The 13701-nt window shown below is 37.1% G+C and overlaps 1 protein-coding gene across 3 annotated transcripts in view; it reads left to right on the forward strand.

The window, feature by feature from the left end:
* The first annotated feature begins 1178 nt into the window (after positions 1-1178).
* LOC149569269 (uncharacterized) overlaps positions 1179-13701 on the forward strand; it is a 103343-nt gene continuing 90820 nt past the window's right edge. Inside the window, exons 1-4 of one of the 3 annotated variants that reach the window (XM_089817721.1) lie at positions 1179-1969; positions 2581-2624; positions 2723-2905; positions 3037-3118. The gene's annotated coding sequence lies outside the window, so the exon portion shown is untranslated. Of the gene's footprint in view, positions 2625-2722; positions 2906-3036; positions 3119-13701 lie in introns of all 3 variants that reach the window. The other 2 variants (XM_089817723.1, XM_089817722.1) reach the window with 2 other exon arrangements.

Genomic DNA, 13701 nt, shown 5'->3' on the forward strand with positions numbered 1-13701 from the left:
CTTCCCTACATGTAGATAGACTATGATTATTTTTGGTTTGAATCCTCTCTATCTTCACTTCTCAAGTAAAATAATAATTTACAACCTGCCCCTTTCTTAATTTTTACCACCTTTCCCTTTCTTGATTTTCTTCCCACCATCTAGAGACACTTTAGCTAATAACAACATTTATATTCCTTAATCTTGATTTCTTATTTATACTACCCTTGTTGAATCAACATGATAGCTTGTATCATGATTTTGATTTACATAGTCCTCTCCATCCTCTACTTTCTCACAACAAGAAGAAACCAATCCTATATCTTCATGTTCAACTATCCATGGTTCGAATATTTCAAACCATCATTAAATAGGTCACCCTCCTTTGGACAATCCAAATCTAGAAGCCTATCTGAAAAGTCTTATTTTCTCCTTTCTGTATACTCCTCTCCATTATCCAGCAACTCTTGAACTGCTAGGCCAAAAAGTTCATAGACCACTTGAAGTTTTGGTGAGATATTTGTATGATGAGTATCACCATATGAATTTGTTAACACCAAACTCTTCATTCCCTTCCAATTGTTGCTCTGTCTGTTCTTCATGCATGAAAGTGACAATAATCTGCCTATTCCTTCTACTCTTATCTATTTTCCAAATATTTGACCTTTTCCAATGTGAGTTATTCTTTCCCTGTCACAATTATGGCTCTTTGAACTACAAGAGAGCCCATCGTTCTTTGTACCATCATATCATTATTATTTCTCCAACAACTAGCTTCTATTAGAAGATTACATTCCACTTCCATATTCATATTTCTATTTTACCTTCTAATGCAACATGCTTAACTCTCTTCCCTTTTACTTACGATTTAATGATATATTTTGATCTTGGCACATGACGAATTTATTTCGCTGAGTTTTTTTTTCAATACAATCAAATATATATGTATATATAATATCAACTCTTATAAAGAAGAGAAATTATAGAGGACTAGAAGAAATAAAATATTATCTGATCATAAATACAAAGCAGCGACTAAATTGACAATGAACAACTTAAACGTTGACAAGTATTGTTAGAAGCCTATAATTATAATATAATTGAAATAGCTGTCCTTCCATGGACAACTATGTTCTAAGTTTAGAAATATTTATAAAGCTGGCTGGCGGGGTGATTAAGAAAAATTTGAATTGCACTGAAACGGAAAAGCTTTATAGTTCTCGTCGACGAACGGCTAGCTAGTTCGGCTTTATTGCTTTTCCCCAAGGCGCGCCTCAGTAGTTCGGCTTTAATTCTTGGGTTCGATTTAATTGCTTTTCCAGGGGCGCGGCATGAGGTGAAATGATACCTGTAAGTTAATTGCGGGAGGGAACGATGAATTGAAGAGAGGAGAGAGCGTGAAGAGGGATGTCAGTCCGGTCCAATGCAGAGGGATTACTCAGAAATTTGTTGCCCCAGAGCGAGGGTATGACGCAAGAGCAGAAAATTTACAAGAGCATTGAAAATAATAAACGAGCTCAGGGCGTACAGACATGCATGGGGTAAAGAAATTGAAAGAACTGCGTGTCACAAGCGGGAAATTGGCTCTGGTGAATTACACTCAGTTCACCATCGAGCTGTATCCCATGACAATAACTTTTAAGGCCATTGTACAGGTAAATTACGAGCTCTCTTCTTTTTTGGGTAGGGTGAGCGGTGGCCTTTTTGGGGAATGCGAGCATTTTTTTCTTGCAGCAAACCTGCTTTGCTTGAGGTGTTTGCATTAGATTTTGTGCGATTTTGCTTTGTGTCGATGAGAATTGAACTTGGAAAAAACATGGGTTCTTGGATTCCCATAGACAAGTTTTGTGTGACTGTGTTATGCTAGTGGGCGCGATGGTTCCGCAATCAACCCGTCTCTGTTTTCCACTCCAACGACATTAGGAGTTAAGAACACGAGGTTTTTGCAGTCCATTATATAGAGCAGGAGCTTTTCAAGTCCATTATACAGGTAAACTGCGAGAACTCTTTTTGATTAGGTCGAGGGATTTCCTCTCTATGTGAACATGTTTTCTTGCATTAGACCTGCCTTATTGTATATTACTTTGCTTTAGGTTATCGCATTAGATTCTGTGGGGCTCTTCTTTTTGTCGATGTGAATTCATCTTGTGAAAAGTATGCGTCGCTGGATTTCCATAGATAATTTTAGTTTCTGTATTATGCTAGTGGATGTGATGGTTTTGCAATCAGACTGTCTTTGTAATTCCACTCTGACCACATTAAGAGTGACAAACATGGGTTCTTACAGTCCGTTATATAGTAGGAGTTTCCTCAAAACTGTGTGAATGTGGTGGCCAGGAGGTCTTCAGAAGCCTTTTAATGTAGTTAATATCCAGGGGCTTTCAAACACGAGGCTCAGAATAGAGTAGGAGCTTTGGGAACTATGAATTTAGTTAATATCTCATTCTCTTCTTAATTATGCGATGTTTACTAAATTCATTCAATTATTTTCCAGAAACCTACAGTGTTTTTGTTCACAGGGAAGTAGATTGCAATGCTTATATGCTTATATACTTATATGTTGGTAGATGAAGTAACTTAAGTCTGATGGCTATGGCTCAGCTGTAGCAGTTGCCTTGTAAAACATTGGGGAATCACATGATCTAGTAAGACTGCTGAATATTATGGAAATGTTATGATATATTTTTTATTTATTCATGTTCTGTTTGGGTTTGCTAACCTGGGCCTAGCGTGGACCTGCTAGGAATCAAAACCTCTAATTCTTAATTTCAGGGTCTTCTGTCCTGGAAATTGACAGAACTGCATATCATAAGTGGGTAATTGGCTCTGGTAAAGCAGCACGAGCAGAGTGCCAACGATTTTTATTTTCCAATCATGCACAATGTTGATCAAGGAATTGTTGGCGTTTTTTTGCCTGCAGACAAAGGTAGTCTTGCATTTATTTCCCTCTCTTCTTTTTAGCATATTCTCTGACCAAACTCTTTAACATTCCATTTAAGCCCACATAATGAAGTCTTTCTGTATCTCTTTCTGTATATATTTTCTTGTATTGCAAAGGATCACAGAAAACAAAATTCAAGATCCAGTAAAGGTCTTGAAAGACAATCATGGCGGCATCAAAGTGCAGCTCACTGTTGAGGTACTTATTTTCTTCCCTCCTTTTTAAGTACAAGATTTTTTCGTGCATATTTTCTTGTTAATTTATAGTATCAGATATCCAAAGTCCATTTCTAATGACACATCATATTTTTGGATTTGATTGTGTATGTGTTTTTAGCATCAACGTTTCGGATCACACTTTGTGAAATATTTCTTTACTATCCTTCTTTCTCATTCTGATGATGGATCATGGAGTGTGATCCAAAAGGTTGATGCTAAAAACACATACACAATTGAATCCAGAAACAAGTTCTGTCATTCTAATTAATTGTTTTTTAACACACTGGCATTATAATAATCAGCTCAATGTAAGTTGTGTCCTTCGTCTGTATATATTGGAATTTTAGTGTTAAATATTGGTTAAATTCGATAGGGCTTTTCTAGTTGCTCGTAGGTTGAAACTGTTGAAATTTTGGAAATAAGGATTTTTATTATGTCAACAGAAAATTATATTATATTTAGATCAATTTTGTTGTCATTGTTAGTTCACAAGGGAAGAGACGATTTCCTTAAATTGACATGGTTAACTATTCAATAATCTACATGCTAAAACAGTTATAATGGAGGCATTTTACTATAGCGATACTGTTAAAATGTCAACTATTTTCAATTGTTGAAATTAAACACTCAACATTTGCTTAATATCAGTAATTACATAAGTTGACTCATAACATAAAAACTAATAGTATCTAATGGCTTTTAGTGATTGAAACTTCAAAAGTATGCCTTGAATCCACATTTTGTTCTTATGACCACATGTCTTCCTCTTTAGGTTTTAGTATTTACAACAATCCATTCGAGATAACCATTTGCAAGTGTCCTTGTCTAGCTACTCCATCTCATTGAGCTGTGCTGGTAACCATCCCTTGCAATGACCAAGTAGACTAGCTATGATATGTAATGTACCCTCCTTAGGAAGGTTGGTTGACCATTGAGGTTGACCTATTATATGGTTCTTGTAGAGCAGAAGATTGTGTAGCGGACCCATTTAGGAGCTTATGGAAACATATTAGGGCTTTGTGAGCCAGTTTGACTAGTTTGTGGCAGTGTCCTAGATTTGAGGAGGAACCCTATATATTAGGGATGGACTAAGAGTTGTTCGGGACACACCAAGAGACCTCTGGGACCAGTCTGGAAACTTTTGGTGTAGTTCCTATCTTTTAGGAGGGGTCCTAAATTTTAGGAAGGGACTGTTAGCTCATAGTGGTCACAACAGGAACAGACATGCATCATTAGATTGAACTTAGATCAGGGTCAGATGAGAGAGATATGAATAATTTGAAAAATAATTAAATTATTTTGTAACTTAGTCTTGATAAATTAGTAATAAAAGTGATTACTATAATCACTTTATAATATGATAATTTGTAGAAACAATGGACCCAAGGCCCTAGGTGATGAATGATGTTATAACTCAATAAATGGGCCAATTTACATAATGAATAAGGCTGTGTCCCATGGAGGGGGGCTTCTTTCAAAATAGAGTGGGTGGTCGCTGAGAGTTTTTAGGAATGTTTAAAGGGGAATGGTTCCATGTATTTTAGCTTAAAAATTTCAGCTTCTAAATTTGTGGAAGTTGAGAATATTTTAAAAAAGTGAAAACAATTTTTTTAGTGGGAAAAAATGAGCACATCTTGCCATGTGGAAGAGCTTTTCCCAAAGTCGGTGGTGCCATTTCCAGCCCCACCTCTTTTTCAGCCGCTCAATTTAAGAGGGCTAAAAAACAGGGGCTCCTATTTTGAAGGAAAAGATACTAAATGATCCTTTAGCCCCCAAAAAAATTCTCATGGGATGCTTATTCCCTAAAAACTAGAGCCCAAGCAACTCTCATGGGACCCCTTCCTAATACCCCCTCGATCCCGAGGAAGTGACTTTGATTAAGTTAAATACAATGTTATATTTATTAATTAAAGGAAAACCCTAGAAGCCATTAAAATGGTTTTGGAGGGAAGCAACAAAGAATAAAGGAGGGAAATGAAGAAACAAGGATGGATTTCAGGTTATTTGCAAAATCAATTTTGGAGGAGAAGCTTGGATGAAGAGCTTTCAGTCATGGATATCTTTTGAGAATGAAATTCTCAGTAGATTGAAAACCTACAGGTGGACAACATCATCCAAGGGTTTTCGTTTGCACAATCAGGTCATTCATTGCAGAGGAGGTCAGTTTATGAGAACTTTCAATTAGAAATCAGGTTGGATCCAGAAAAGTTAGACATAGATTGACAGATCAGAAGGGTGGATCACAATTTGCATCATATCTTTGGGCCTTGGAGCCAGCCGTACCACTTAATATTGCTTTAATACAGACCCATTTTGGACGTGGGCTGTCAGAATTGAAGATCTGGTCACCTTTTTCACTGATCTGGGCAAAATTCACAGTATTTAGTGGTCAGCAAACACTGCAGAGTACACATAGCTTTCCAGCCATCTATTCAGCTAATAGCTGCACATATCCTGCCCGAGTCAGATTCCCTCTCAAAATCAGTTGTCAGGAGTGTTTCAGCAGATTGGAGAAGAGTTCAGATTGGGGACATTGAAAGAAAACCAAACTAGTCACTTTTATACCCCCCGTCACGTATAATACATGGTGCAGTATAATTTGGGATCTTTTAAAAATAAATCTGAATTAAAACCAGTTTGGTGGTTATTCCAGAATTATTTGTTTTTGCATTTTGGTTATTTTCTTTCCTAACATTGCATATTATTTCTCAAAGCACAAAAAAATAAAATGAAAAAGTCTACAGAAAACCCCCAAAAAATCAGAAAAAAAAAAAAAAACTCTGAAAAATCAGAATCTTCTTCAATCGTAGGTCAATGTCAAATTTGAAAACATAGAAATCAGAATTGGGAAACAACCAATCTGGGGGTGTTGGTCATCATAACGGTATTAGAGCTCAGACAATTCCTGCCATCCTGTGAACGGAATATAGTTTTTGGATGAGTCATCAGCATTTTCTAACTTAAACCGGGAGAGGAATTCACAGGTTAGACTTTAGAGCCAGTGACACCTTGGTAGACACCATGGCTGAGAAAGAGAAGGAAAAATCTAGGCCGCTTAGTTCTAGCACCTGGATAGAGAAAATTTGAGAGTATGATGGATATGATGTCTCAACTGTTCTGACAAATAGCTAGGTAGAATCAGTCACGTGAGGATCAGCCTCCACATACCACTTATACAAGGGAGACTAGCAGACCATAGGGTGCGTACGACAACATCCAGTTCAGTTCTGATTCCTCTACAGCCAGTTTTCACTCCATGAGAGAAGTCACCTACTTCAAAGGGTTGCGTGTTTGAGTTCCAGATTTCAGGGGAAGACGAGATTCAATATCATTTCACAGAGTATATGACTCTACCATCTAAGGCTAGAGATTTATTGACCCTTGACCAGTTTATCAGGGCTCCAGAGGGTAACTGAGATTTCTAGCAGGCTGTGAGCAAGTTGACCTTGCCACATTTTGATGAGGGCGATAGATGTTCTGTTCATGCGTGGGTGCAAAAGTTAGATAATTACATATCCTTGAAGCCTCTTTCAGAGTAGGAGGTGACTAGGTTCGACACTTTTCACTTAGATGGTGTAGCATGAGTGGTGGTACCATGGATTGATCACATAGGGTCTTGGAGCCATCTGTACCACTTAGTGCTTTGATTCAGACCCAGCTTGGAAGTGGGATGCTAGGATCGAAAATCTGGTCACATTTTTCACTGATCTGGGCAGAATTCACAATATTAGCAGTCAACAAATGCTGCAGATGTCCTTAAGGTTTATACACAGTTTTCCTTTCGTCTATTCAGCCTGTAGCTGCACATATGCAGCCGTACTAGTCAGAATTTGATGCAGGAGCATCGAGCTTGGTTTTTGTGGACCCTATGTTTTGCGAGCTTAGGGTTATGTTCAAGGCATATCTGTGGACCTTTTCCTATTTGTGGATAGCGATTGGGTTGATTGTATTGGAGTTAGAGATCTTTCGGTGGCTGCTGGTAATGTGTTCTTTATTTCCTGGGCAGACTTTGGAGATTGTTTTCTTAAGGTTTATACACATAGTTTTCCTTTCGTCTATTCAGCCTGTAGCTACACATATGCAACCATACTAATCAGACTCTAATGCAGGAGCATTGAGCACTTTTTTTGTGGACCCTGTGTTTTGCGAGCTTAGGGTTATGTTCAAGGCATATCTATTTACCTTGTCCTATTTGCGCATAACGATTGGGTTGATCTATTGGAGTTAGAGATTTTTCGGTGGCTGCTGGTAATGTGCTCTTTATTTCTTGGGTAGACTTGGAGATTGTTTCTGCGCGCTTCAATCCGTGAGAGCTAGCTTAGGTGATCTTGGATCTAGATTGTTGGATGAGGTGTGGGCCTATGACTAAGTCCGCATAATTTTATTTTATCTTGTGAGTTAGTAATGCTTGTAAACTTGGGGTTTGTCCTAAGTATTATTTAATCTGCTAGGCTAACTTGTGGCTTGAGTGTTTATTTAATGGGAGTGTTTATTTAATGTAATCTATCAGGCCAAACCTGTGACTTGGTTTGGTATAAGTAGAGGGTCTTTTGATGTCTAGAAAGATTCAGTTGAGTATGGAGTAGCTAGGAGCATCTTGAGGGATGATAGCGAGGAGATGGATCTTCGCATATGAGGATTGAGTTGTATTCTTCTTTCTATTGGCCATAACTAGGAAGGCCTTACAGCGAGACATCTTGGATGTAAATCTTATGCTTCTATTATGATAGCTAGGAGATGGATATTCACATATGAGGATTGAGTTGTATTCTCCTTTGTATTATGTCTTCTAATTCAACTTATATATCTTAGTCCATTTCTAAGAAAAAAGGGCCACTTGACATTAGTGGGGGCTTTAAATCCTGCTCAAATAATGATTTTAACATCTATCGTGCCTTGCTAGTAAGCAAACCTATCAAAAATACATCAGGTAAGTATGTGCAATAAAAGTATAAAATTCATTAGACAAAGGAAAGTTCAAACTATAAATTATAAATTTAAAACAATCAAAAAACAAATATTTACTTGGCTGCAATAGATCGAATGTTGCAGAAGTACCAAAACTTACAAATTGCTCTTTTTGTAGCATCATGGACCTCCCTGTTCTTTCATTGAAGTTTGAAATTCAGTTTTGAAAGGAAAACATTCAACTTCAAGAATTGGAAAGTTGGAAAAAACGAAGATTGTTGTTTTTAAAAAACAAAAAAAACACGAACCCAAAACTCCATAAAATTTCTCTCTTACCTCCTGCAACATATTTGAAATGAGATGAGAGCACTTTGTAATTGTTGGTATAGAGTCTTTGATGCTCCAAATGCAAGTAGTATGCTGTCCCATTGTGATTTATTGATTTTTTTTAGCTCTTCCTCCTTGTTGGTTGCACTTCTATGGACTCCCTTTTTCCTTCCAATCTCACTCTTCTCGTTTCTTTCCAGTACGATTAAATGAAACATCTTTTAAGGTTGCAATGAACAAATAGAAGAAAGAAAACTTAAAACACCCTAGTTTATATTCTATTTTGGTAAGCAATTCTAGTTTTGCTAACCAAGTCTTGTCATGGGGACTTGGCAAGCCATTGTGCAACTCGTGACTTTGCGAGTCACTACCTAGACTTGGCCAGGTCTAAATTCAGGCCCTTGGGACTCGCCCAAGGTCACCTAGCTTAGGATTGCCAAGTTCAGGTGAGTCCTAACAACTTTGGGAACTTTTCTTATAATAATATTTAGGATGGTGATGTGTTATTCTGAATAATTTAAAGATTACTAATATACCCAAAATGCACTCAATACTTTAATATGCATTTATTACTTAGCAATGCTTCAATCATAATACATAATATATAATAGGAAATAGTAGGGAACGCTTGACTTGATTGTTGCTAGTTCAAATTATCCAAGGTGTAGTGCTCTACAGTGAATGAGTTGCACAACAATAATATCATTAGTTGTTCCCTATTGATTTCCATCCAAGATTAAGCCACACTCTTCCAATGTTGATTCCATCACATAGTTCCTTTTCCTTAAATTAATAAATGAATACCTTCGACTATGTGATCTACTTCATAAACTTGTAAACTCCTAATTGCTTTCTTAAGATCCTTGAAGCTCTTCGACTCATTGCCTAGACCATACGTCTCAAGAGTTATTGTAGGAGCCTCTTGTTAATGATTGGTAGCTATGGGAGATATCATTGTACCTATAATGGTTGTTTGCTTGTGATATTGTTAACTCCACGTATGTGTGTACATGTATGTTTCTTTGTGAAGAGCTACATCAATTGCAACATATCTACTTCTACAAAACTTCATGATTGTAGAAGTCTTCAACAATGTGCCTTTTCCTCATATGTTGCATTTAGTTATGGCTATATGATATATACAATCTAAGTGTATGAATCATCTCCTTTGATAATTGTCACAACATTTGTTAATGGAACGACAATACTGGGGTCCAAGCATTTGATGGAACAACATGTATTACAATAATCACTCCTTGACCTCATTACAAAGGTCTACACATTTGATGATTCAAATGTTTTTTCTTTGAAGATGATACACAACCATTCACAGTTGCCACCGTCCTTTCCAATTTCTCCAGGAGAGCAAGTATTGACATGTATTTTTTTTTTTTGTTATGTTTGGATTGGGTCTCTCTATTGTGATCATTGTGTTTCTTATTGGACGAGAGTCATTTGATAATGTGGTTGAGTTACATACAACTGATCGAGCTATTCATTCTTTGGTTATCTTAAACGATGTTTAGTTCTAGAGAGTTACATAAATGCTGGATTGTAATTGCCATCATATGTTTATTGTGCTTCAAATGGCATCTCTTAGGCTACTTGCCGTTTTGGTCTTCTTGGTGGTGTTGATCATAGGATATGTTTTGGATAGTGATAGTTATTCAGTACTAGCATATAAAACATCATTGTGATGAGAAGAGTTATGAATCAATATACATTTAAAACAACTCTCAATATCTTTATTAATTCTGAAACATGTAAACAATAGATGCAACAATCATAGAAAGATTTAACTAGAGAAACCCTTGATCAGAGTGAAAATCCCGGTGGGAATGATGCCCACAAGATGATGTACTACAATAAAAGTTCCTTGTGAAAGGATAGACTCTGTTAGGAGCTAGTAAAATACAATCAATACATATGAGACCTTGTTAGGAGATTCCAACCTTGTTAGGAGTTGTGCCAACCTACTAGGAGTTGAAAGGATGACAACTTAACCCACTGTTCAAATTGCTTCACACTGTCTTCACTAAACAACCTTCAAGATAACATATCCAAATTATGAACTGACTAAACAACAACTTCTTTGCCAATACAATTCCTTTGAAGCTCACAATACATCCTCAACATCGATCTGTACTCTGATCTTAGCCAAATTTGCATTCAAGCTCGTATAACCAACAAAATGATCTAACTAATTAGAAAACATCCGCACTAGATCATATGGACTTTTTACCTCAAGGAAATGATCTCTCCTTTCGACCAAGTCCTTAAACAAGTATTCAGTCGGCCTTGAGGCTTTCTTAATTTACAATTAATAATATAGGACATCTCTAAGATATTACAATACACGTTACATTACAATTAACATTTTCCGTCAATATTCGCCCTCCTGGGAAACATATGTTGAATAGTCTTCACCAAGCCTCACAGAATGAACATTTGATTGTGCCATCTTGAACATAGCATCCTAAACATGTCTTTGACCTTCTTCTAAGCTTGCTTAACCAAATTCCATCTTTGCTAAAAGATACAACTGATTTACTAGTACCTGCTTTCGAAAAACTCTCTCTGAAAGCCATCTCCAAAAAGTATCGCATAACTCCAACATATCTTCATATCTCTTTCTGCTCTCACAACTGTAGCAACTGTAGGCATCACTGAATATTTTCCCAAGAACGCAGAACCCAATTTGTTGACCATTAACTGCGCGAAAGGTTTCTTCCTCTGCAACTCTGATAATCTTCACAAGATAGTGTATATGTTGACATCAATGACAAACACTATCATGAATGCAACACATAAGCACAAAAACATCTCTCCAAAAAAGGTAGCATACTCCCCCATAGAAATACCATCAACATTCATGCTAATAGGATCTTATCACCAAGTCATGAGAGACATGTGTGAGTTCCTTCCATTGTTCCTATCTATCATACCATCCAATTTGACCCCTTTGATGGCATTAATGATGACCCACAACCTACTTTGTGTTAATAGGTCTAATGGGAGACCTAAAACAATTAACGCTCCAATTTGACTAATTTGGATTTTTCTCCCAAACTTCCTTAACAACCTCAAAATAAACTACATTTCTAACACCCTTTTGGACCTAGCATGAAATATCACAAAATGGGATGTGGGTTTTGCTTTGATTGGGTCAATAAGAAATCAGCCCAAATAGGCTAAGGGTTTTCTCAGTCACTATCCAAATGTATTGATTAAGGAAAAATGGTCTGTGATCCAGTCCCATCTATGTTTAGTGACTCCAAATCAACAAAAACTTGGCACTCACACTTCAAGATTTCTCTACAACACTCCTTTTCCTTCTTGTCAAGCTAGTCACATTCAAATGCCAAGCCTAAGGCATCACAGAAAAAATCAGGGATTGATTGGTTTGCATTGAAACTAAATACATTTTGTAGAGTACAAGTGGAACTAACATTCCCACATAATTGTTCAATTCCTACGGTGGAATGTCAGGGAAAAGCCATGAATTCACAAAACCTTCCTTTGGATTGTTCTTCTGGACCGTCTTCACTAATCTACTTATAGCTTCCTTCAATAGTTACTAAATGAACTCAAACAAAATGCAATAGAAAGCTATCTCGTAGGGCTATCCAACCATTTTCATGGATACAATATCCCAATGAATATTTCTTTGTATAGTCATAAGAAATAACATAAACCAGTGAAGAATGCTATAAAACAATAATACAATCCGATCAATGATTTGCCAAACCTTATTATTACCTCTTTAATCAACACCAAAGGTCTTAAAACGTGTCTTCCTTAACTGTTTCAACCAATTAACCGTTGGTGTGCAACTAATAGCAATTGTTGTTAAAGTTGTCAAAGTTGCACTTTAACAACATTGCAGATTTAAGACAATGTTTTACATATTGATGCATTTTTAGCATTTGCCCTATCCAAATAGCCCAAAACTCCCTATCAACATCCAAAATGACACTTTTGGACCTTAAGACTTTTCTAGTAAGATTTGGCACCATTTGACCCAATTTGACCACAATTGCCTAATCAGGAACTAATGAGGTCATTACAACTAAATAGGTCACAACCTTATTACAAATCTTATCAATTTAATTTCAATGGCTTGTATAATTCCTTATTACAACTCAAAATAAGAAAAAGAGGGTTGATCTTCGATGAACCTTGGTTGGAGAGTGTGCTCTTGCACCATACTCTTTGATACAATCAAAGCTCAAGTCCCTTGAGTTGCTAACTGCTGCAAAGTGGTTCCATGTTGAAGTATAGATGCCTCATTCATCCAAATGGATGTTGACTTAGGTAGACCTCCCCATTTCACTAAGTACTCTTTGTAGGTGCCTCGTTTTGTTTGCTTGATTACCTTGGTGTCTAGGATGCACTCTAACTGGACCGGTCTAGTGGGTGGAAGGTCCTTAACCCATTCCACATCATCCTCCACATTCTTTGTTTGATTATCTCCATTTGTACCATATGATGCCCTGAAGGAGACAGATTTGAAACATTGAAAATTGGGAATTTTCCCAATCCTAATGGGAATTTTGTCTCATAAGCATTGGGTCCAATTTTATGAACTATCTGACAAGGTGGTGCAAGAGCACCCTCTATAATCATGGTTGATCAGGGATCTCTTTTTGAAATGACCCTTACTATATAGGCCACTGAATTAAATAACAATGAATAATAAAAACTTATTGTATTTTGTATTACAGACTTTAGCGGATCCTTACAGTATTGAGAATAAGCAAATAATAGCTTCTAGATATAGGTAACGTGAAGAACCTGGAAATGCCTTCATGGGTTGCATGAGTCCCTGAAAATGGTACTCCTCTCTGCCTGGGCACAACCTTTGTGGTAGTTCGAGTCTGTTCCTGTCTGTCCTTTCCTGAATATGGAGAACAATATCGATATTGCCAATTTACTCCCAAATTGCCGTTTTTCTTCCTATGAATCAGGGTTGTATTCCTAAGTTTGCCCTTGAGCCTGTTACTCGCTGCTGTTGGACTTTGCGTGTGAACTTAAGTATAATTCGCAGTCTTCAAATAGAGCCCGATCTGATATAATTAAATCCGCCCATCGTTTTGAAGAATCGTGCTTCGGGGTTGCATGTATTTGGGAGCAATGATTACAATTCAGAATATTCCCTCCGTCTCCTAATGATGGTTTAGAATTTGAAGATCGTTGAGCCGACCCACGCAATTTCTCTGAGAGTAATTGAGACCCCTGCCAAATCGCTGATCCTCCTCAATGCATCCGGCCGGTCTTCAGGAATGACGCGTCCCCATACTCAGAGCAATTCGGCGCTCATAAGTGCTT

This window comes from Cupressus sempervirens, chromosome 3 (genome assembly GCF_028749045.1).
Source record: "Cupressus sempervirens isolate cs-2001-9-10 chromosome 3, ASM2874904v1, whole genome shotgun sequence".
NCBI classification, from domain to species: Eukaryota; Viridiplantae; Streptophyta; class Pinopsida; order Cupressales; family Cupressaceae; genus Cupressus; species Cupressus sempervirens.